The 23,284-nt window shown below is 44.9% G+C and overlaps 1 protein-coding gene across 2 annotated transcripts in view; it reads right to left on the bottom strand.

Annotated features, from left to right (window-relative positions):
* Positions 1-23,284, bottom strand: part of LOC124709385 (neuronal calcium sensor 2) — a 672,737-nt gene that overhangs the window by 30,168 nt on the left and 619,285 nt on the right. The gene's annotated exons all lie outside the window — the stretch shown is intronic.

Below are 23,284 nucleotides of genomic sequence, written 5' to 3'. Positions count from 1 at the left end.
AAGTAGCTGAAAGCATATGACAACAGAAGCCAAGACGTTTCAGTAAAGATGGATTAACAAATGAGCCTTTGTATGATAAATGCGACTGTATGGGTAACAGATGGCTTCAGTATCCAATATTATCATGGTTAATTTATATGTATTTGAGATGTAAACTTTTACATCAAGACCCATCTAAGTGGGCTCAAATTCCACCCATGGCCTACCTTAATGAGAAATGCACTATCACTTCAGCAAGTTTCATGATGCAATTTACTGTACAGTCGTACCTGTTAAAGGAGGTGTTTCACATGCTGTCCTTACATTTGGAGCCAATACTGCATTTGTCTCTGTCATGAATTTACAAATTCTTTCACACATCCACTGATCATCTCGTAAATGTAGACAAGGCTGTAAAGGTTGATGCTCGATTCCAGTGTTGTACACTTCACTTCTGAGAAGACTCCAGGCCCTGGCATAAAACAAGGGAATGACCTTCGTGGCCGAGGTACAAGCCCTGCTCAACCTATCTATCTTGCGCTATACTGGCACACGTCAGATGTCATCTTACATCAGCAAGAGAAGGTGACTGTACTGTGTTATGCATGTGCCACATTCCCCAATAGTAGGATATGAATTAAATTTGAACACAATCAGATCGGGACTTTATAGTGCCCCTTTTCACTAATAAGTTATGTGAATATATTGACTGTGATAGCGTGAGCGTAATCTTCACAAGAAAATTTTAAAGTAATCATTTTCCAAGCGAATAACTGAGGACCATAGAGATGTTTACAGAATCGCTTCACGATATTGGTCGAGACAAGCTAGCAAAGTTCGCATGCCCAGAATAATGGAGCTGTCAGGGATCAACTTACGTCGACACAACTACATTTTTACAAATAACTTCCTATAAGTTCTGCTTGCTTTAATTCTGAATAATGTCTGTAGAACAGTGGGATCAAACATGGTAAAGACATATGAGAGAAGCGACCAACCGATTCACACACACACACACACACACACACACACACACACACACACACACACACACACACATACTTCTCCCGACAAATTGTGCCCTGTGTAGCGCTGTCATGCCAACTGCCTCACTAAAGTTCATCTTCTTTCACTGAGCGCACGGGTTAAACGCTATTCAAATATGACTAATATGACAGGGTGTGCAGCAGACGAAACTTTGAGTCTGAGACGTGTCGCGAGAGGAGTACAACGATAGGGATGCAAGATACAAATCATTTATTGCTTTTTTAAACATTAAGCTACAATGGTTTCATGTGGAAAACAAAGACAGTGAAAGGTACAGGGGTTGGACAAAAATAGTGAAGTAACACGAAATACGTGCTTGACCACAAAATGAAGATGCCAGCCAAGCTTGCAGGTTGTGCTACTGAATTTGACCATGAATGGAACCACCGTAGTGTTCCCAATACGTTGCAAGTGTCAGTTGCGGTCAGAACTGTGTTCTGTTGTGAGTGCATTAAGTCGAAGCTAAGTGAATTCAAATGTGGGCAAACCGTTGGAGCTCGTATGGTGGGCACTTCCATGATAAAGTGTTTGGTGTTTCAAGAGGCACCATATCGAAGATTTATACTGCATACATGGAAACTGGTAAAATATTATCAGCTAAGACACAATGCGGAGCCGGCTGGAGTGGCTGTGCAGTTCTAGGCGCTACAGTCTGGAACCGAGCGACCGCTACGGTCGCAGGTTCGAATTCTGCCTCGAGCATGGATGTGTGTGATGTCCTTAGGTTAGTTAGGTTTAATTAGTTCTAAGTTCTAGGCGACTGATGACCTCAGAAGTTAAGTCGCATAGTGCTCAGAGCCATTTCAACCATTTTTGAACCACAATGCAAACGAAACTGTGTGTTGAATAATGGTGACAGTTAGTCATTGCAGAGGACTGTGACAAAAAGTAAGAGGACGACAGCTCCTTAGCTATTGCAGAAGTGAACACCACACTCGCGAAACCTCTCAGCACCAAAAAAACACGAAGGGAGCTCCAAAAGCAGGAAATTGCAGGGCGAGCTGGGATTCCAAAACCATTCATCAGTGATGCAAATGCTCGTAACAGAAAAACGTCTTGCCAAAGCCATAAAATCTGGACTTGGCGCAATGAGAGAAAGTCATTTGGTCGGATAAGTCTTGTTTCACACTTTTTCCAACTTGTGGTCAAGTTCACGTCCCAACAGTGAAACATGGCGACAGTTCGGTGATGATTTTGGCTGGCATGTCATGGTATTACCATGGGCCCCTTGGTTACTCTGTAAGGTCACGTTACTGCTAGGGATTGTGTGACTATTATGGCTGATCGGGTCCAATGACAACGTTTATTCCCAAATGGTGAATGTGTGTTCCAAAATGACAGGATACCTGTTCACACTGCCCGCATCATCCACAACTGATTTTGTAAGCACGATGATGAATTGTTGCATCTCCCCTGGCCACCACAGTCGTCAGATTTCAAAATTACTGAGGCTTTGTGGGCTACGCTGTCCATTTACATCATCGTTGCCTGAACTGGCCACTATTCTGCAGCAAGAATGGTATGATATTCCATTGAAAACCATGCTGGAGCTGTAGTTATCCATTCTGAGACGACTGGATGTTGTTTTGAACGCCTACTGTTTTGCTACACCATATTAGGCGTAGTTATACGTTGTGTTTGTGGTAACCTGCCAGGGCAGCTGAGAGCACTAACGCGCTGCTTCCTGGATTCGGGTAGGCGCGCTGGCCCCGAATCGAATCCACCCAGCGGATTAACGACGAGGGCCCGTGTGCCGGCCAGCCTGGATGTGGTTTTTAGGCGGTTTTCCACATCCCGCTAGATGAATACCAAGCTGGTCCCCACGTTTTGCTTCAGTTACACAGCTCGCAGACACCTGAATGCATTCGCACTATTCCATGGATTACATTAGATGCAGACAGTTGGGGTACACTACTTCCGTCCTGGGGGGGGGGGGGGGGGGTTATGGGGTGGCAGCAGGAAGGGCATCCGGCCATCCCTGAAGCTAACATGCCAAATCCGACTAACCATGGCCGACCCTGCACAACCGCGGGATAAGGCACAAGCGATACATAGATACGTTGTGTTTGTGGTGTTTCCTTATTTTTGTCCACCCATTGCAGAGACATCGCAGAAAAAAGTGTAGAACACCCGGTAAGACGACATCGATTTTGATCCGATGGCACCTGAGGGGCAGAAGATGTACTGATAACTGTTTCAACATCGTACGCCAACTGATATCATAGTGGCGTACCTACCAGAGCGCCATCTGTGTCCACCCTTTAATAGGGAATGCTCACACCCAAGAAGGCTCAGTGTGGTACAAACGTGTGAAGCAAGTATGCAACGATGCCAAGTAGACGCACTCGTGCTTTGTACAGCCAACTGAGCGAGTTTGAAATGGGTCAAGCCGTGGCATTCCGAGTGGCGGGGTGGTCCGTCCGGAGAACTGCCAACCAAGTTGGACGTGCTACGTCAGTTGTGCAACGATACTGATATGAGTGGTCACGTGAACTCTCTCATTCCCGTAGAGGAAGTTCTCGAAGTCATTCTCGATGTGACTACAGAAATGTTGTCCATAGCAGCGCTGCTGATTACAATAACTCTTGTCATAAATTGTGTGACGAACATATTAGGTAAAATGACAAGGGACTTCACTTTCGCGGTACAATAGATTTACCCTGAATATTTAACCCTTTCGTGGGCAAAATTATTGAGCAGTTTTTTTTAATGAATGGAGAGCAGATAGTAGTTAACAGATAGGTATATTTATCATACAGAATATCAAATTTGCTCCAACTGTGAAAGTGAGGTCACACAACAGGGTGGGAAGTATTCTTCCCACTGCCCTTCCTTGGAGTTAAATGACAAAAACAACTTTTTCAATATCTGTCATATTTATTTGATAAATTTACTTCTCTTGTTACAATGATTGTTCACAATTACTTGCCATGAAATTTTCTGAAAGATGGGTCTATGCAAAGTGGTATTTGACAATATGTACAAACACAGCGAGTGCTCTTTTCCACAGCTTTGGTACTACAATGACGGCACGTGCAGTAGGTTTCCCCTAAACTGGGTTGATGCTACCCTACACCCACATGACGAAAATCTTCAGGTATTTTACCCCTTTTTGCCAGAAAGACAGGTTTTTGTCCACGCCTTTTTTGGGATGAGAAGCCAGCGATCAATTGTATGGCTAGATGGATCCTGTATGTGAGCTGATCATGCTGTCCACTTTCTCTTTTACTTATTTTCCTTCATAAATTTGGGTAAATCAAAAGTATTTACTATAGCTTTGAGGAAAAACTCACAAAATGTCACGCAAACAGCACTGAAAGGCTCCTCTACAGAGCAACAGTCAGCTATACAATGCCTCTGCGCGAAGGTACAGCAAAAACGGCGGGAACTTCCGATTGGAAGTATTACCCTATACTGTTCACTAGGTGGTAGCACCATACAGACGTGGGAACTGTGGATCCCACGGGATTAGGAGCGAGTTCATTGTAGTGGGAAGCATGTTTCCCACAGCTCACGAAAGGGTTAAATTAATGCCCACTTTATACACGATCCAGTCACATTAATGTGATCACCGCCTAAATGTGTCGACGTCAACAGCCAATAACCACTCGCAGATGGCAGCATTAGCAGTGGAGCGTATCGGAAGACGCGCAAGACATTACAGTCGCTGTCATAATGCGGAAACGGAGCGATTTATATGACGTCCGAAAGGCCATGGTCTTAAGCTTTCGGGCCAAAGGTGAAAGAATTTCCGAAACGGCTAAGCTTATAAACTGTAACATGCCGCCGTGGTCAAAGTGCACCGTACGCGACACCAAACAGACGCCGATGCAATAGTGGTGCACCACTGGCCATAGATGGCAGGGGGAGATGTTTGTGGGCGAACGGACGTGCAACTGGTGTGCATATGACCATCCAGATGAACCAAGGGGCTACTAACTGTGTCTCCTCAACGACCGTTCAGTGCTGCTGCTTACTGGCCTCCGCGCAGGCGCCTGGTTCATGCAACCATGCTGATAGCTGTTCACCAGCGGAGAAGTACATTCGTGCCAGTACCACAACTAGGGGTCCACTGAATGGTGACAGGTGGCCTTTCCAGATCAATTACGTTTTACGCTCCGTCGGCGTGGAACGTGTGAAACCAAACACCCTGCAACAACCGTCAGAAGGGTCCAGGCCGGAGGAGGGAGAGTTAAGGTCTGTGGAATGTTTTCGTGGCGTTACCTGGGTGATCTCGTCATACTGGACGCCGCAGTGGATCATCACAAGTATGCATTTATCCTTGCGGACCGTGTTCAGCCCCAGGATGCATTTTGTTTTTTCCTCGACTCGATGGCAACTACCAGCAGAACAATGCCGTGTGCCACATTGCTCACAGTGTACGTGCATGGTTCAAAGGAGCGCTATGGTGAGTTTACCGTACTCCTCCCCTGATCACCAAACTCCCCACCTTTAAACTCAATGGAGAATCTGTGGGACCACATTGATCGGGCTGTTGGCATCATGGATCCTCAATAGAGAAACCTAGCGCAGATGGCCACGGCACTGAAGTCGGCACGCCTCCACATCCCTGTAGGTACCTTCCAGTACCTTACGGAATCTCTTCCTGCACGAGCGCGCTGTAAAAGCCGGTCATTCAGGCTTTTTGCACGTGGTCACATTAATGTGAGTGGACCGTGTATTTCGGGACCGGCACACCACCCCGTCTAAAAGTTAAAAACTACAATAATGTTTGTAACTGTTTCATAAATAACTCATGATTATGAGATGGAGCCAAATGTATAGTTACTACTACTACTACTACTACTACTACTACTACCACCACCACCACCACCACCACCAGCACCAGCACTACACAACCTTCAAAATAACGATCACTTCGAAATTGGGGAGTGTATAAATAGACACAGCAGCTTCCGTCCTCAACTTCATCTATCACAGTGGTTCGTGGTCCCTGAACAACTGCCAAATCTAACGCAAAGTTCTTACTCAACGTGGTCAAAGCAAAATGAAACAGAACTACACATCCACGCTTAACCACTAGACAAACAAGCCGCGACCATAATGCCACACCACTGCTAATCGGTCAGGCAGCCATATTGCTTGCACATATTGCACCCAAGGACATCACACAACACCCAGTCATCACGAGGCAGAGAAAATCCCTGACCCCGCCGGGAATCGAACCCGGGAACCCGGGCGTGGGAAGCGAGGTTTATGAACAGTGTCATCTAGAACTTCGTTAATAATTTCTTTCAAATGCCTTACGAGGTTTGATTGACTTGCTCTCAGAACTCGTTGAGAATGAACAGTTTGTTCAGACTGTTGTGAATAGTAAGCTGGTAATGGCTCCACAACGTGCAACCTAACAACGAGACACTGTCAGTAGTAACCATAATATATTTTAGCGTAATTATTTCAATAAACACGAAATGTTGATTGAAATTTCCGATGTTGAGAAAATGGAAGGAGCGGTGCATATTTAACTTCAAAAAACTTTTTATAGCTGAGATTGCATTAATCAAAAATGGTTCAAATGGCTCTGAGCACTATGGGACTTTACATATGTCATCAGTCCCCTAGAACCTAACTAACCTAAGGACATCACACACACATCCATGCCCGAGGCAGGGTTCGAACCTGCGACCGTAGCGGTCGCGCGGTTCCAGACTGAAGCGCCTAGAACCTCTCGGCCACAAGGCCGGCTCGCATTAATCAAAATTTATTGTTTACGACCGGTTTCGACAGCTTGAACTGTCATCGTCTTAGCTTCAAAAATAGTTTTGGTTATAAATTGTGTTCCAGGTTGAGTTTATCAGTCATGCACGTCGTTATTCAGGTGGAGATCACACAGCACATTATACACAAGTTTGTCAAAAGTAAAACAATTCGTCCAAGGCAAAATGCGTGGAATGATTTACGTTAATTTTCACTTTTAATATTTTGAACGTTTTGTTAGTTTTTAAACAAGCTGTGTAGGATTAGATTCCAAATAATTAAAATACACTGATGTGACAAAAACTATGGGATACTTTCTAATAGCCTGTCCATCGCGGGGAAGTGCAGCAACTGGATGTGGCATGTCTTCGAAAAGTCGTTTGGAAGTCATATGCAAAAATAATGAATCATGCTGCCTCGAAAGCCGTCCACAATTGCGGATGTGTTTCCGGTGCGCGAACTGACCTCTCGATTATGTCTCGTAAATGTTCGATGGAATTCATGTCGGGCGCTCTGGGCGGTCAAATCATTCGCTCGAATTTTCCAGAATGTTCGTCAAACCAATCACGAACAACTGCGCCCCGGTCACATGGCACACCGTCATTCATAAAAATTCCATCGTTGTCTGGGAACAGAAAGGTCACGAATGGCTGCAAATGGTCTCCGAATAGCCGAACGTAACTATTTCCAGCCAATGATCGGTACATTTGGACGACATGACCCAGCCCAATTCACGTAAACACAGCCCATACCATTATGGAGTCACCAACAGCCTGCACAATACCTTGACAACTTGGGTCCATGGCTTCGTGGGGTTTGCGCCATACTGGAACCCAACCATTCACTCTTACCAAATGAATTCGGGACTCATCTGACCAGACCACCATATTCCAGTCTTCTACGGTCCAACCGATATGGTCACGATCCCAGAAGAGGCGCTGCAGGTGATGATGTGCTGTTAGCAAAGGTACTCGCGTCGGTCGTCTGCTGTCACACCCCATTAACGCCAAATTTCAAAATGGTTCAAATGGGTCTAAGGACTATGGGACTTAACATCTGAGGTCATCAGTCCCCTAGACTTACAACTACTTAAACCTAACTAACCTAAGGACATCACACACATCCATGCCCGAGGCAGGACTCGAACCTGCGAGCGTAGCAGCAGCGCGGTTTCGGACTGAAGCGCCTAGAACCGCTCGGCCGCCAAATTTCACCGCCCTGTCCTAACGGATACGTTCGTCGAACGTCCCACATTGATTTCTGCGGTTATTTCACGGATAGTTCCTTATCTGTTAGCTTTAACAACTCTACGCAAATGTCGCTGTCTCTCGGTCGTTAAGTGAAGGCCACCGGCCACTGCGTTTTTCGTGGTAAGAGGTAATGCCTGCAATTTTCTATTCTCGGTCGGCTCTTGACACTGTTGATCTCAGCATATTGAATTCCCTAACTATTTTAGAAATGGAATGTCTCATGTGTCTAGCTCCAACAACCATTCCGCGTTCAATGTCTGTAAACTTTTTCACGCGAATCACCTGAGTACAAATAGCAGCTCCGCCCATGCTCTGCCCTTTTATACCTTGGGTCAGTGATACTAACGCCATGTGTAATAGGTGCATATCGCTATCCCGTGACTGTGTCACCTCAGTGTACCATTACATGCTCAACTGATTACGTTGCCTGGTTACTACACTGCGAATGTTCTTTCCGTAATAAAATTAAAGCTGACTAACGTAAAAAAAAAAAAAAAACTTTGTAGTTATCAAGGATGTCACTTACTGGGATGTTGTAGAAGTTGGCAACCACACACACACACACACACACACACACAAACGCGCGTGACAAAGCAGGACACTTGCTAGAAGAAAAGTATTTCCGCGATCAAGAGAGCTGACGCGTTTAGAAGGCAGAGACATAAAATATGTAAAAATGAGTGTTTTATTGAAAGCCAGCGGAGCAGAACACGGCTAATTAGAGCGCGTGGCCGTCGGCTGCGGCTGGTAGCGAGAGTGGGCTGGCAGCAGAGCCGCGGGCGCACCGCACCCGCTTCCTTATTCACCCTGGGCTCACGGGACGGCCCGCGGCGCGACGAACAATGCCCTGCAGCCGCAGGCACTTCCAGCGGGCGCGCCGCGTTTACGGGTGACTACAGTCTCTCATTACAACTGCCTTTCCCACTAAAAAGAATTCCCACCTTCGTCCAAAAATACCGGCTGATCAAAAAGTCAGTATAAATTTGAAAACTGAATAAACCACGGAATAATGTAGATAGAGAGGTACAAATTGACACACATGCTTGGAATGACATAGGGTTTTATTAGAACCAAAAAAATACCAAAGTTCACAAAATGTCCGACAGATGGCGTTCCATCTGATCAGAATAGCGATAATTAGCACAACAAAACAAGACAAAGTAAAGATGATATTCTTTACAGGAAATGCTCAATATGTCCACCATCATTCCTCAACAATAGCTGTAGTCGAGGAATAATGTTGTGAACAGCACTGTAAAGCATCTCCGGAGTTACGGTGAGGCATTGGCATCGGATGTTGTCTTTTAGCATCCCTAGAGATGTCGGCCGATCACGATACACTTGCGTCTTCAGGTAACCCCAAAGCCAATAATCGCACGGACTGAGCTCTGGGGACCTGGGAGGCCAAGAATGACGAAAGCTGAGCACACGATCATCACCTAACGACGAGCGTAAGAGATCTTTCACGGGTCTAGCATTTTTTTTTTTTTTGTCCCTTAAAACCGCATGTCATTTCAAGCATGTGTGTCAATTTTTACCTCTCTGTCTACATTATTCCGTGGTTTATTAAGTGTTCAAATTTATACTGACTTTTTTGATCACCCGGTATGTAATCGAATTTTACCAGAAAAAAAGTGAAAGCAACAGTGTTACAAGCTACAAATCGCTGTTAACGTTTCCTGTCGATCTTTTCAAGCCAGAAACTAATATCAAGTAAAGGGCGTTTTGAGCACAGCACGAATCATTGAAACGCAAAGTTCCTGTGTCTCGCAACAAATAGGTGGGATCTTTGCGCAGACACACTGAGATTTCGTATCAGAAGTCACAAAGTGCGTGTATCTCCGTTCCAGTCTTATCTACGGCCAGATAAGATCCTGCAGTCCTGTAACTAGATGGAATAGTTCAGATTTCTGAAACGTCACAATGAATTGGGTTTTACAAAGTTCTGGATTCAAGAGAATTTCTGGATGGTTCCTGCATCAATGTCACGGGCCATTTTCTACCTCATCCTTATGCAACTGAGTTATGGCTAAGTCCATAATAACCTACCTGACGACTGGAAGTTAAACTTCGCTTTCTAGGTCCGAAAGAACAGACACCATACGTACAATTAAGGCGAGGGCGGCCAGTGATCACTTCAGTGCGGATGCACACCAAGCTCGAATTGTTACGGGAATCGGCGAGATGTAGCGGGAAAATTGGAAATTTGTGGTAAGGTCTTATGGGCCCAAACTGCTGAGGTCATCGGTCCCTAAGCTTACACATGACTTACCGGTCGGGTTGGCAGAGCGGTTCTAAGCACTAGTCTGGAACCGCGCGACCGCTACGGTCGCAGGTTCGAATCCTGCCTCGGGCATGGCTGTGTGTGATGTCGTTAGGTTAGTTAGGTTTAAGTAGTTCTAAGTTCTAGGGGACTGATGACCTCAGAAGTTAAGTTCCATAGTGCTCAGAGCCATTTGAACCATTTACACACTACTTAATCTAACTTACGCTAAGAACAACACACACACACCCATGCCCGAGGGAGTACTCGAACCTCCGATGGAGGAAGCCGCGCGATGTAGCGGGAAAATGAGGCTAATGAGCAGGGTCAATACGTAAGTAGTGTGTGTTCAAAATTTGTCTGATGGGAGACGTGTCAGGGTAGCCCGTGCCGTTGTGGAGACCACTGTGTCCGGATGGCGTAGTGGTCAGCGCATCTGCCTAGTAAGCAGGAGCCGTGTTCGAATCCCGGTCCGCCAGAAATATTCAACCTGCCCCACTGATATAACTCAATGGCCACTGGCAGCTGTCTTTAATTCTCTCATGTCTTCCTACAACCTACATCCACTTGAACCTGCTCGCTTTATACATGGCTAAGTCTCCCTCTATTTTTATCTCCTGCATTTCCCTCGTTTACCAGGCTGACTTTTCATTGATGCCTCAGGGAAATGTGCTATCAACTGATCCCATCTATCGGTCAAGCTGTGCCATAAATTTATTTTTTTCCCCAATTCGGTTGAGTCCCTTCCCATTTGTTAGTCACTCTACCATTTTATCTTCAGCATTACTCTGTAGCACCAAATATCAGTAACTTCTCCTCTTGTCTGAGCTGCTTACCGTCCATGTCTCAATTCCGTATTAAGACGAAATAAAGTGCTAGGAAAGAGTCAGTCTCATAAAATCACTTCTTTTTATGTATGAAATCGCAATGTTTGTGGAAGTGTTAGTCAAGTTCACTTCGCCTCTCCATTCGCAGACGTGTTTAACGCAGCATCCGTCTCCCAATGTCAGGTTTCAGTTGCAGGAGGTGCCTAATATTTCACAAACGCTCTGCCTAGAAGTTTAGCACGACAACACAACAACTTGTATTCTGAGACTGTGGTGCCCCGTGGGGACGGATTGCTTGTACTATAGACCCGCCGAAGAATCCATACCGGATTTCAGCTGGAATGAATAAACGGAGCCACAAACAATGCCATTCCGGGATACCGGACTGTGATTCCAACCCGTTGCCTCCAGAATACGAGAAAATCAACAGCATTAGCAGTAACAAACGAAACAGGCAGTAAAACACCAGTCGTGTCAGAAATTATAAACAATTACGCCTTCTAAAATCCTACTGAAACAAATGGAATTATCAGATTGCTGTGTAACAGCTGTCGTGAACCATTAAGGCAGACAATGGGAAGCCTACCAACTTACAAAGATATGAGACCAGTTTCACTACATTACGAAATATTCCAAACTGTGTTTCCGAACATACGTGTTATACTTTGGCGGTTTGCAAGAAGCATGAAATTCAGAAATTTTTTAACGCACTAACTACGCAAACATTTTATAAGAGGCCTCAAGCAAATTCGTTCGTAGTATACATTAGCCAAGATCACTCTAACCCTCCGAAACTGATGGCGTGTAGAAGTTTTAATAAGGCTTGAAATATCCCAAAGAAAATCTATCAAATATCACCGTGAATTCAATTTTTCTTGGAAAGGAAATTCCGAAAACAAAATTTGCAGCAAGCCCTCACACGATTGCACATTTGCAATAGCGTACTGAAATACTCATAATCTTCATACAACGTTCATGACGACGGGGGAAGGGAGGGAGAACGAATCTACTATCCGATCATGTGCGCATATATATCCGTCTCCATTACACTGCGACCTGTATCTTCATCATCATCGCATCGCTCCTGAGTGTTACCAGAATAGTTTGAGGTACACTCCATGGACATTACGGGTCTTATGTACCCGGGCCTATTTGAGTGCACCTGGGAAACCATCGAGCGAGGCGACCCAGTTCCGAATAATGTCCATGAGTTGCGCGAAGCACTGCGAGAGGCAACATCAAAACACTGTCGACTTTGATTGAGTACATCACAGCCAACTGACGGGCAATTTCTTTCCGGTTTTCACGCGCCCCCCCTCTACCGCCTGCAACGAGAATACGGATGGCGCTGAGAGGAAGAAAAATGACTGGGGATGCAGAGTTACGGGTACATACGTTATCAAACCACTTACAAGAGAAATATCACTGCTGCACAGCAACTAGAGAGAAAGTTCCCACAGGTCGTGTTCGTGGTGGAAAGATAGCGCCACGCTTTAGATGGTGCGGCGAGGAGAAAAACAGTTTCCTGTCACGGCGCATGGAGGAAACGCAAACCCTCTCCGCGCTGATGGATGGGCTGTCGCAGTCAGCCGCGAGAGATGCCATAACGTCTTACGACCACTTATGCGCTACAGCGACCTGCCTTGCGTCGCAGTGAAACGCTCTTCCGTGCTGTTCACCTTTGCCCCGCGATACATGCACACTGAAGATCTGAGTTCCTAGTTAAAATACAAGTATGTCCATGTGTGTAGTGCCCGTAAGTGATCGTCTGTGGCTGGCAGGATGTGGAAAGGGCGCGATGGTGTACTCAACGGAACGACGAACCTGGGTGCACGAATGGTAAAATGTCATTTTTTTGGATGAATTCAGGTTCTGTTTACAGCATCATGATGGTCGCATCCGTGTTTGGCGACATCGCGGTGAACGCATATTGGAAGCGTGTATTCGTCATCGGCATACTGGCGTATCACCCGGCGTGATGGTATGGGGTGCCATTGGTTACACGTCTCGGTCACCTCTTGTTCGCACTGACGGCACTTTGAACAGTGGACGTTACATTTCAGATGTGTTACGACCCGTGGCTCTACCCTTCATTCGATCCCTGCGGAACCCTACATTTCAGCAGGATAATGCACGACCGCATGTTACAAATCCTGTACGGGCCTCTCTGGACACAGAAAATGTTCGACTGCTGCCCTGGCCAGCACATTCTCCAGATCTCTCACCAATTGAAAACGTCTGGTCAATGGTGGCCGAGCAACTGGCTCGCACAATACGCCAGTCACTACTCTTTATGAACTGTGGTATCGTGTTGAATCTGCATGGGCAGCTGTACCTGTACACGCCATCCAAGCTCTGTTTGACTCAATGCCACAAACAGGGTGAACCAAAACTCCGCCGATGAACTTACAGAGATGTACTGTGGACTGAACAAGAAGAAAACGTCAAGTAAACATGGGCTTTCAAATGCATACCTTAACTGTGAGGACTGGGTCAGTGGAGGAGATGTGTTTCACAACAACGAAAATAAAGAGTACACAGCTGTTTAGGTATAAACTTTAGAACTCATGTTTACTAGACCATTTTTTCCTTGTTTTAGTCCGGTGGAGTTCTGGTTTACACTAGACTCGCATTCGGGAGGACGACGCTTCAATCCCGCGTCCGGCCATCCTGATTTACGAGGTGCATTCAAGTTCTAAAGCCTCCGACTTTTTTTCTCCGGACTGGAAAGAGAAACATGCGCATTGTTTTAAAATGAGGCCGCGTTCATTGTCAATACGTCCCAGAGATGGCAGCACCGTACGGCAGATGGAATTTTACCGCCAGCGGCGAGAATGAGAACTGTTTTAAATACTTAAAATGACGACGTTTTCCTTACTTGAACAGCGTACAATCATTCGTTTTCTGAATTTGCGTGGTGTGAAACCAATTGAAATTCATCGACAGTTGAAGGAGACATGTGGTGATGGAGTTATGGGTGTGTCGAAAGTGCTTTCATGGGTGCGACAGTTTAATGAAGGCAGAACATCGTGTGGCAACAAACCGAAACAACCTCGGGCTCGCACAAGCCGGTCTGACGACATGATCGAGAAAGTGGAGAGAATTGTTTTGGGAGATTGCCGAATGACTGTTGAACAGATCGCCTCCAGAGTTGGCATTTCTGTGGGTGCTGTGCACACAGTCCTGCATGACGACCTGAAAATGCGAAACGTGTAATCCAGGTGGGTGCCACGAATGCTGACGGACGACCACATGACTGCCCGTGTGGAATGTTGCCAAGCAATGCTGACGCGCAACGACAGCATGAATGGGACTTTCTTTTCGTCGGTTGTGACAATGGATGAGACCTGAATGCCATTTTTCAATACAGAAACAAAGTGCCAGTCAGCTCAATGGAAGCACACAGATTCACCGCCACCAAAAAAATTTCGGGTAACCGCCAGTGCTGAAAAAATGATGGTGTCCATGTTCTGGGACAGTGAGGGTGTAATCCTTACCCATTGCGTTCCAAAGGGCACTACGGTAACAGGTGCATCCTACGAAAATGTTTTGAAGAACAAATTCCTTCCCGCACTGCAACAAAAACGTACGGGAAGGGCTGCGCGTGTGCTGTTTCACCAAGACAACGCACCCGCACATCGAGCTAACGTTACGCAACAGTTTCTTCGTGATAACAACTTTGAAGTGATTCCTCATGCTCCCTACTCACCTGACCTGGATCCTAGTGACTTTTGGCTTTTTGCAACAATGAAAGACACTCTCCGTGGCCGCACATTCAGCAGCCGTGCTGCTATTGCCTCAGCGATTTTCCAGTGGTCAAAACAGACTCCTAAAGAAGCCTTCGCCGCTACGCAGCGTTGTGTACGTCTGCAGGGCGATTACGTCGAGAAGTAACGCCAGTTTCATCGATTTCGGGTGAGTAGTTAATTAGAAAAAAAATCGGAGGCCTTAGAACATGAATGCAAAAATGGTTCAAATGGCTCTGAGCACTATGGGACTCAACTGCTGTGGTCATAAGTCCCCTAGAACTTAGAACTACTTAAACCTAACTAACCTAAGGACAGCACACACATCTATGCCCGAGGCAGGATTCGAACCTGCGACCGTAGCGGTCGTGCGGTTCCAGACTGTAGCGCCTTTAACCGCTCGGCCACTCCGGCTGGCTAACATGAATGCACCTCGTAGGTTTTTCCGTGATTTCACTAAATCGCTCCAGGCAAATGCCGGGATGGTTCCTTTGAAAGGGCATGGCCGACTTCCTTCCCCGTACTTCCTTAAACCGATGAGACCGATGACCTCGCAGTCTCTTCCCCCAAAACAACTCAACCCTCTAGTTCACCCTATTTGTCCTACAGATTATGACTTTTGAATCACCGTGTATATTAGATAAGGTAGATCGTCCGGTGTAATCAGCCGGGTGGGAGGTGTACGAGTTGGAGTCCCACTTCAACGCACCGTTATAATCTGACAATGGCGTCTTCCGCAACTCTGCTCTCTCTCTCTCTCTCTCTCTCTCTCTCTCTCTTCATAAACTTTACCTCCCTGTGCCCACGCTAGCCTTGCACAACACGGACCTAGATGAAAAACGCGTCCCGATATACACGGTGAGCTGGGGACTGATGGATGAGAGCACGGGATTAAGCAGCTGATGGACGAAGGGCATCAGCTGGCAGGGGAGTCCTGTCGCCGTTGCCTATAACAAGGCAGAGAGCGGCCGCGTGCCGACCGGCCATCGAGTGGCAGATGACGCGGGAATAGCTGGTAGCTGCTCGCTGCCTCGGTCGGCAGTCCATCACGCGCCGGCCGCCCGCCGTACGACGGCGCGCCCGGTACGGCCGCCTCGGGGCCGACCCACCGCAACACGAGCCACCGCCGCTCTGGCCCGCGCAGGGTGGCGGGCGGGCGAAGCGGCGGGCTATTTCTGTGGTAGGAGTGCCTGGAGCCGCCACGGGAGCTCCCGGTTCATCGTCCGTCTTGTCGAAGGAGACCAGCTCGTGCCAGCTGTAATGGAACTAACTGCATACCGACCAGTCGAATGTGTACCCATCGGACATCGATCGATCTCTAAAGACGTTGCTGTTGTCCGACGTGCAACTGTGGCGTTGGTTCTGGTCGGAGAACCGACGTGGCAAAATGATCGCCGCTTCCTTATCGAAAGCTTTAGTAATGACAGCATTCGTCACCAATGAATGTCTCGGAACAGGGCGTCAGAGTACAAAAAGAAAGGACGCTTTGGTTTAACGTCCCGTCGATATCAATGCCATTAGAGACGGAGCACAAGCTCGGATTATGGACGGGAAACGAAAGCGGCAGTGTCCGTTCAAAGAAACCATCCCGGCATTTGCCTGGAGCGATTTAGGAAAATCATGGAAAAACTAAATCTGAACGGCCGGACGCGGGTTTGAACCAACGTCCTTCCGAATGCAATCCGGGCGCAAGTCCTATGTCATCATCGTATGTACATTCGCCAGTAAAAGGCAAAAAGAGAAAAATCGTCATAGAACACATGCTCCACTCGCAAATGTCTGACGCGCAGCTATTTCATATTGCGAAAAACGGGAGCTGTGGCAACATATTAAATTAACGGATCTTTTATTACCAAACTAGTTAAGTACATAGCATAGCCCTGGGCATCCCAACAGAAGGTAGGTGGTTCTTACATCAAATAATAAATAATTAGCCGGCCAGTGTGGCCGAGCGGTTCTAGGCGCTTCAGTCTGGAACCGCGCGACCGCTACGGTCGCAGGTTCGAATCCTGCCTCGGGCATGGATGTGTGTGCTGTCCTTAGGTTAGTTAGGTTTAAGTAGTTCTAAGTTCTAGGGGACTGTGACCTCAGATGTTAACTCCCATAGTGCTCAGAGCCATAAATAATTAGTCTACCAAGTTTGGCTGAAATCGATCCAGGGTTCTAGGTGGAGCTTTTTACCCGCAGCTTTGCCCCCATACGCACATGCCACGTATTTCACACTTCTTTAACATATTTCACACATAACTGTGCACATAGCTGTATTTCACCTGCATCTCTAACGAATTTCACCCTATATTTTTCACGCAGCTCAAAGTTTGTTACTTCATATCTCCTGAACTTTGTGTCGTAAAATGATACAATTTTGCTTGTACATTCGGTGGTTAAATGCGAATGCTGGCTGAAAAATGTCGCGAATAGAGTTATTACTAAACAAGTAATAAATTAAAAGATCATGCCTGATGAGGCAGTTTTACTGTGTGAACAGCGAAAATGTGGTAAACGATAAACTTTTTCCCTTTCATTATTTTGTGGGGGTTTGTCAGCGAGAAAAAGTTTCTTAAAGGTTTGAAATTATATGTAAAGTCGTTGCAAGTCATTAAGCGCTCTCATTCTCAAATACTGGATCAACATAGGTTGGCTATCTGCATGTAGTGAGCTACGCTTCTTTTTCACCCTCATCCCCACTGCTTTGAGAGGTAAGTCCTTCTTTCACCCCCAGAGAGGTTCTTTCCAGATAGTAAGTGATATGCGCACCAAGTTTGGTTCAAATCGATCCATTCGTTTAGGAGGAGATGTACAACTTACATGTAAGCATATATACAGTTTTTATAATACGTATAACAACTTGTGTTGAAACAACCACCGTCGACTTCAGTGACATTTGTGTAGACGGCACTGTGCTGAGTTGGTCAGCCTACCTCCAGTTGAACCGCGAGCACGCAGCATATGTAATGTTTGCAATTTCTTCCCTTTGTGTTTCGTCACGAACTGGCTGCACTGACCGAGGTGGCACACTGGGAAGACGCTGGACTCATATTCGGGAGGTCGGCAGTCCGAATAGCCGCCCAGCCATCCGTATTTTGATTTCCCGCGGCTACCTAAATCGCTTAAGGCGAATGCAGGGATGGTTCCTCCGAAAGGGTACGTCATATTTACTTCTCAATTCTTGCCCTATCCGAGTTTTTGTTTCGTCTCAAAGAACCTCTTCGTTGACTGAACGCTAAATTCCAATCTTTCTCCCTTGGAAATATTTTCTTGCGTTCCTGTACCTCTGGGTAAAAGAAAGTGCATTCAAATCCTAGCTGGTAAATAGACGTTCTCAAGTACTCTGCAAGAGAATCGAAGGGAACAGTCGATAAATGTATTGCGTTAATACGTAACAACAGGAACAGAGTGTTATTTTGGAAAGATATCGCGCGACTAGTGAACTAAGAAATGACAGTAAAAATTACCGTGCTCAAACTGTTAAGATTTTCACCAGTTCAGGGGTGTGAGGTGCGGCTGTGGTTGATTCCGAGGCAAGCAAACTTTGATTGACAGGTAAACAGAATCTCTATAATCAGTTTGTCATTAGCAGTTACCTATTAACAGAATTTCTTATACATGTTTCGGGAAGAACCAGTTGTGCAGACACTCTGCCAACGATTGGCTGGTTCCAATTAACTCGAACGATGTTCTCTTCTTCGTTTACATATCGTGAGTTCTTCTGTTCAGGTACAGCACGCTTATTGCGAAGAGTGCGTGGGAAACCCACCGAAACTTTGTTCTAGGACGTATTATTAGGTCAGTCTGTATTGATCATATAACCGGCTTTCACGGCCGTTGTTTACGTATTTACTAATACCAGTTTTCTGGAAATTAATCCACGATCTGACGCATATGCCTCACATCACAACCTAATTCCCAGACAGTAGATGTCACCAAGTAAGTCGTTTATATGTTTTGATATTAGTCGTCATTCTTTGCAAAGATCGTAGATGTAAACGATATTAGCAAAACATGTGTAAAGACTCGTGGCATTAAACCACGAAATACCAAGTGCTACATCATTTCTAACTCAGACAGCCCAGAAAGTTGAGAAACATCACTCAATATTTTGGCAAATGTGGTGTGCGTGTATACAAGCAACTTATATGCTCACTGACGTCATTAGTATTCAAACGGCTTGACTTTCAAATGGCGGTATCTTGGAAATCGCTGGACATTAGAATATGTTTATGTGACATTTTCCCCTTAAGAATGGCCCATATTATTACCTCTTAGCGCAGCACTATTACGTCCTGAAACCTCCTATATCTTCCTATACACATAAAATATGAAACAGTATGTGAATAATGAGAAGAGGAGGCTTTCCCTCTTTCCGTATAACCTCTCGGGAAGGGAAGAGTAAGGAAGCTGCTGGTTAACGTTCTAGCTTAAACGACGGATAATGAAAATTTGTGGCCGTCATAACTCTTTGTGACGCCTCTGTGCCAGTTCTTCATTTAGTTCCACTGAAACAATTAGTAAATTACACTACCCAGAGAAAATCGCCAGGGGAAAACAATCTTTTAAGAAGTTACTCTGTGTAATAATTCTTAATACTTCTCTAGGGAGTTACATTTTCTTCCGCTGACATATAAAGACCCTGCTTGTCTTAACGAAAGCTCGAGATGTGCTCAAGGTAGCCATGCCGATTATTTTCCGAGGCCCGTGTAGCTTACTGCAAAATAATTCAACACTCACATGTTAAGTGTTGCAACACTCGTTTACCTTCTAATACGCGTTCTGTACTGCTGCGAACAATGGAACAAGAGCAGGGAACATCATTTGAGCAACGAAAAAACGCCTAAACGAACACTTACTGCGTTCAACGTGCACTGCATACTACCTTTCTAAAGCAGCTGTTCTGAACAAGGAGTGCAATGAAAGTGACACGCCGTTCGGTATCATGTACAGGCCGCATAATTTACGAGGCAATGAGAAGTAAACTGAGACTGACTTTATTCTAATCTACAACAAGTAAGGTCACAGGAAGGCAAAGAAGCACCATTGACGGCAAACCTCAATACTGAAGTAGCCGTATTACTACAGCATAGTCACCACAGCATTTTCGACCATAAGGGCGTGAAAGTGTCTACAGCTAATTTGTCCTTCACTGTTGATTCGTACTGCGCCGACTAACACACTCTATGATAAGTTTAACGAAACAAATTCAATCCGCACAAATAGAAACTACAGTCGAGATAAATGAGGGCAGAAGAAATACAAGTAGTCATTAAAAATTCAATAAGGTCCGTGGATACAACATAGCCTACTACAAAATCAAGTACATATTATGAGGCTTACAAGCAAAATGTTTCGCGTTTTTTTTCTGAATTTCTTCAGTCATTGAAATTCTGTTGCCTACTCGGATTTTCTGTGCCTGTACAAATTTCATTTCTCCGTTTTGTCAAATGTTTCATAGTGATACTGGTATCTCTCAGAACTTAGAAGTTGATGCCTCTTTGTAAGATTTAAGTAGAGACACTACAATCTTCTGGTGGGCACATCAGTGACAACTTTTCTGTGTAACACACTCGTGACAAAGGGTTATAGATGACTCTCCTTGAGGAGTTAGACATTTAGAATCACAGTTTAAAATCAATTCACAAAATCCTTGCCGGCCGCTGTGGTCGAGCGGTTCTAGGCGCTTCTGTCCGGAGCCGCGCTGCTGCTACGGTCGCAGATTCGAATCCTGTCTCGGGTATGGATGTGTGTGATGTCCTTAGGTTAGTTAGGTTTAAGTAGTTCTAAGTCTAGGGGACTGATGACCTCAGATGTTAAGTCCCATAGTGCTTAGAGCCATTTGAGCAATTTTTGAACAAAATCCTTAAAGAAAAACTGAATGAATACAGAACTTTTTCTTCCGGCATTTTCAAGATATCCTGCCACCAAAAGATTAAGAAAAATACATTACTAAGATATATTAATCCTCCTAAACAACTTATTATCTACCAATACGCAGCCAATAACATCTCTTGTACATACCTACAACTTTCCACGTTCATTTGTGTCTACTATATACATTTTTCATTCTGTTATCAAGTAACAACTAGTTCACTTTGTTAGCTTACCTGTAACTCATGTGTTCTTTATTATTTCACGCCCCCAGGGTTCTACAAACAAATTTCTCAATTCATGCACACACTTCGAGCTTTCCATGGCTAGTAACTCATTCACTGTAACTGTTTAGTAAATATCTCACACTATTTGTTTATCTGTAACTTTTTCATTTGTATTACACTTATACTGTCAACGTAAGGAAACATATACAGCTTGACATGTTTATCTGCGTCCATAATTTTGACTTGAAAATATTTAATATTGTAATTAATGCATTTCATGTTAAAGATCGCGATGCGAAAGAGTATGGTACCTAGCGTCCTCATAATCTTGGTACTTATGATCAGTGTGAAACCAAGTGCACCTAAATAGTGCGTGCGTGCGTGCATGCTAGCGTGTGCGTGCCGCCTACAGCGCACATTACTGAAATGAATTTATCACGGATACCACGAGGCAATGCAATGTACGAATCTTAAAGCACAACAATCTTTTCGTTTAGTAAATATTTCGTTGACTTGTGTCTGAATTTTTATTATTTGAGTTGGAAAACAATGTTGCTGTTAACACTTCCATCTGATGATGAGTCTACAGTGGTTCAAAACCAGTTAATGGTACAATATATCGATTGTTGCATATCACACCTACATGAAATCTTCACTTATACTCGGCTTCTTGTTCTTGTTTTCAGATACAAAAATTTTAACTTGTGCTTGTTTTGCTTCATTTATATTACATAGTTCGACGAATTGCAGGAACGACTAGAATGCACTTACAGTGCAACAGCAAAAGCTTCTTTTAAATTTCCAGTAAGTTTTGTTGGCAGCAAATTCCAATATATTTTTAGTGTACGTTGGGGTACGTCACATATATTTTTAAGGGGGGTAGTACGTCAAACCGACCGATTTGGACCAGGAGAGGCACCACAGAACATTTTAATTTTATTGTCTATATTTTTACAAATAAACTCATAAAACATTGTCAGCATGACCAGGAAGGTTGAAATGGTTCAAATGGCTCTAAGTACTATGGGACTTGACAGCTGAGGTCATCAGTCCCCTAAACTTAGAACTACTTAAACCTAACGACATCACACCCATCCATGCCCGAGGCAGGATTCGAACCTGCGACAGTAGCGCAGCGCGGTTCCGGACTGAAGCGCCTAGAACCGCTCGGCCACCACGGCCGGCGACCAGGAAGGATTCGGGATTCATGCTCACAGCAGTGGATGTTCAAAAACATAACAAAATAATTTTTTTTACATGTGAAGTTTCGTCATTTTTTCACTTACTATTGGCTGCATTTGTTGCTACAGATACACTTTTCTTCATAAGTAAGAGAGGTTCTTCGATGAATTTTGTACAGCATACAAACCATACTTACAGGTGTATGAAACTCTAGAATTTATTTAATTTATGAAAAAATGAACTGTTACATTTTAACTTCATGTTTAGAAAAAACTCAAATTTTGTAGTTAATTATCTCAATTTTTACCACAGTTTTTAATAGTTTTTTAAATTTCTATAGTTTCATGCACCTGTAAATATGCTGTGCAAAATTCACCGAAGAATCTCTCTTACTTATGAAAACAAAGTGTACCTATAGCAACAAATGCAGCGAATAGAAAATGAAGAAATGATGAAATTTCACACGTAAAAAAAAAAAAAGTTTTTGAACTTCCACTGCTATGAGTGTGATTCCTGAATCATTCTTGATCATACTGAAAAAGTTTTATGAATTTATGTATAAAAGTATAGTCAGTGGAAATTAATATGTCTGTGGTGCGTCTCGTACTCCAAGTCTCCCTATTCCTATTCCACGTCCTGCCCCCCCCCCCCCGTTTCCTGTTTCGTATGTAACACAAACCAGAACGGAACTCTTAGCAAGATACCCTCCCAGTAGAGGCCTGAGCCTACTGTCGCGTATCTCGTCCCTAGCCTGCAACAGACGGCCATTCCTCCGTGTGACGCGATCCCCCTGTTAGGCAGCCAGCATACCTCAGCTGACCCGCCACGGGAAAAATCCTCCTCCCCTGCACGGAACTATGTTCGCCGCGCGCTTGTACACAGAGGATGCGATGCTATCTAGCTCTTTGATCGCACGGTCACGAGCTGCAATAAACGCTAAGGCTTCTTTCGGTCTTCTGAATATTGGCATATTTCCGCGTGTCTGCCAGCCAGTACAAGCGAAAGGCAAGCTGACAGGCAGGCGCTGGTGTCTGGTTCGTGCCGCATCGTGCTTTGGAGAATGCAAAGAACGCAGTGCCAGGATACCTCAAAGGAAGCAGAAATTCTGCAGCAGGTCTTCAGATGCAGTTTGAGAAAACAAGTTTTTTTTTTGTTTTTTGTTTTTTAGTGGAAGCAAATCACG

The sequence above is a fragment of the Schistocerca piceifrons genome, chromosome 1 (assembly GCF_021461385.2).
Source record: "Schistocerca piceifrons isolate TAMUIC-IGC-003096 chromosome 1, iqSchPice1.1, whole genome shotgun sequence".
NCBI classification, from domain to species: domain Eukaryota; kingdom Metazoa; phylum Arthropoda; class Insecta; order Orthoptera; family Acrididae; genus Schistocerca; species Schistocerca piceifrons.
This window is presented reverse-complemented; position numbering and strand designations above follow the sequence as displayed.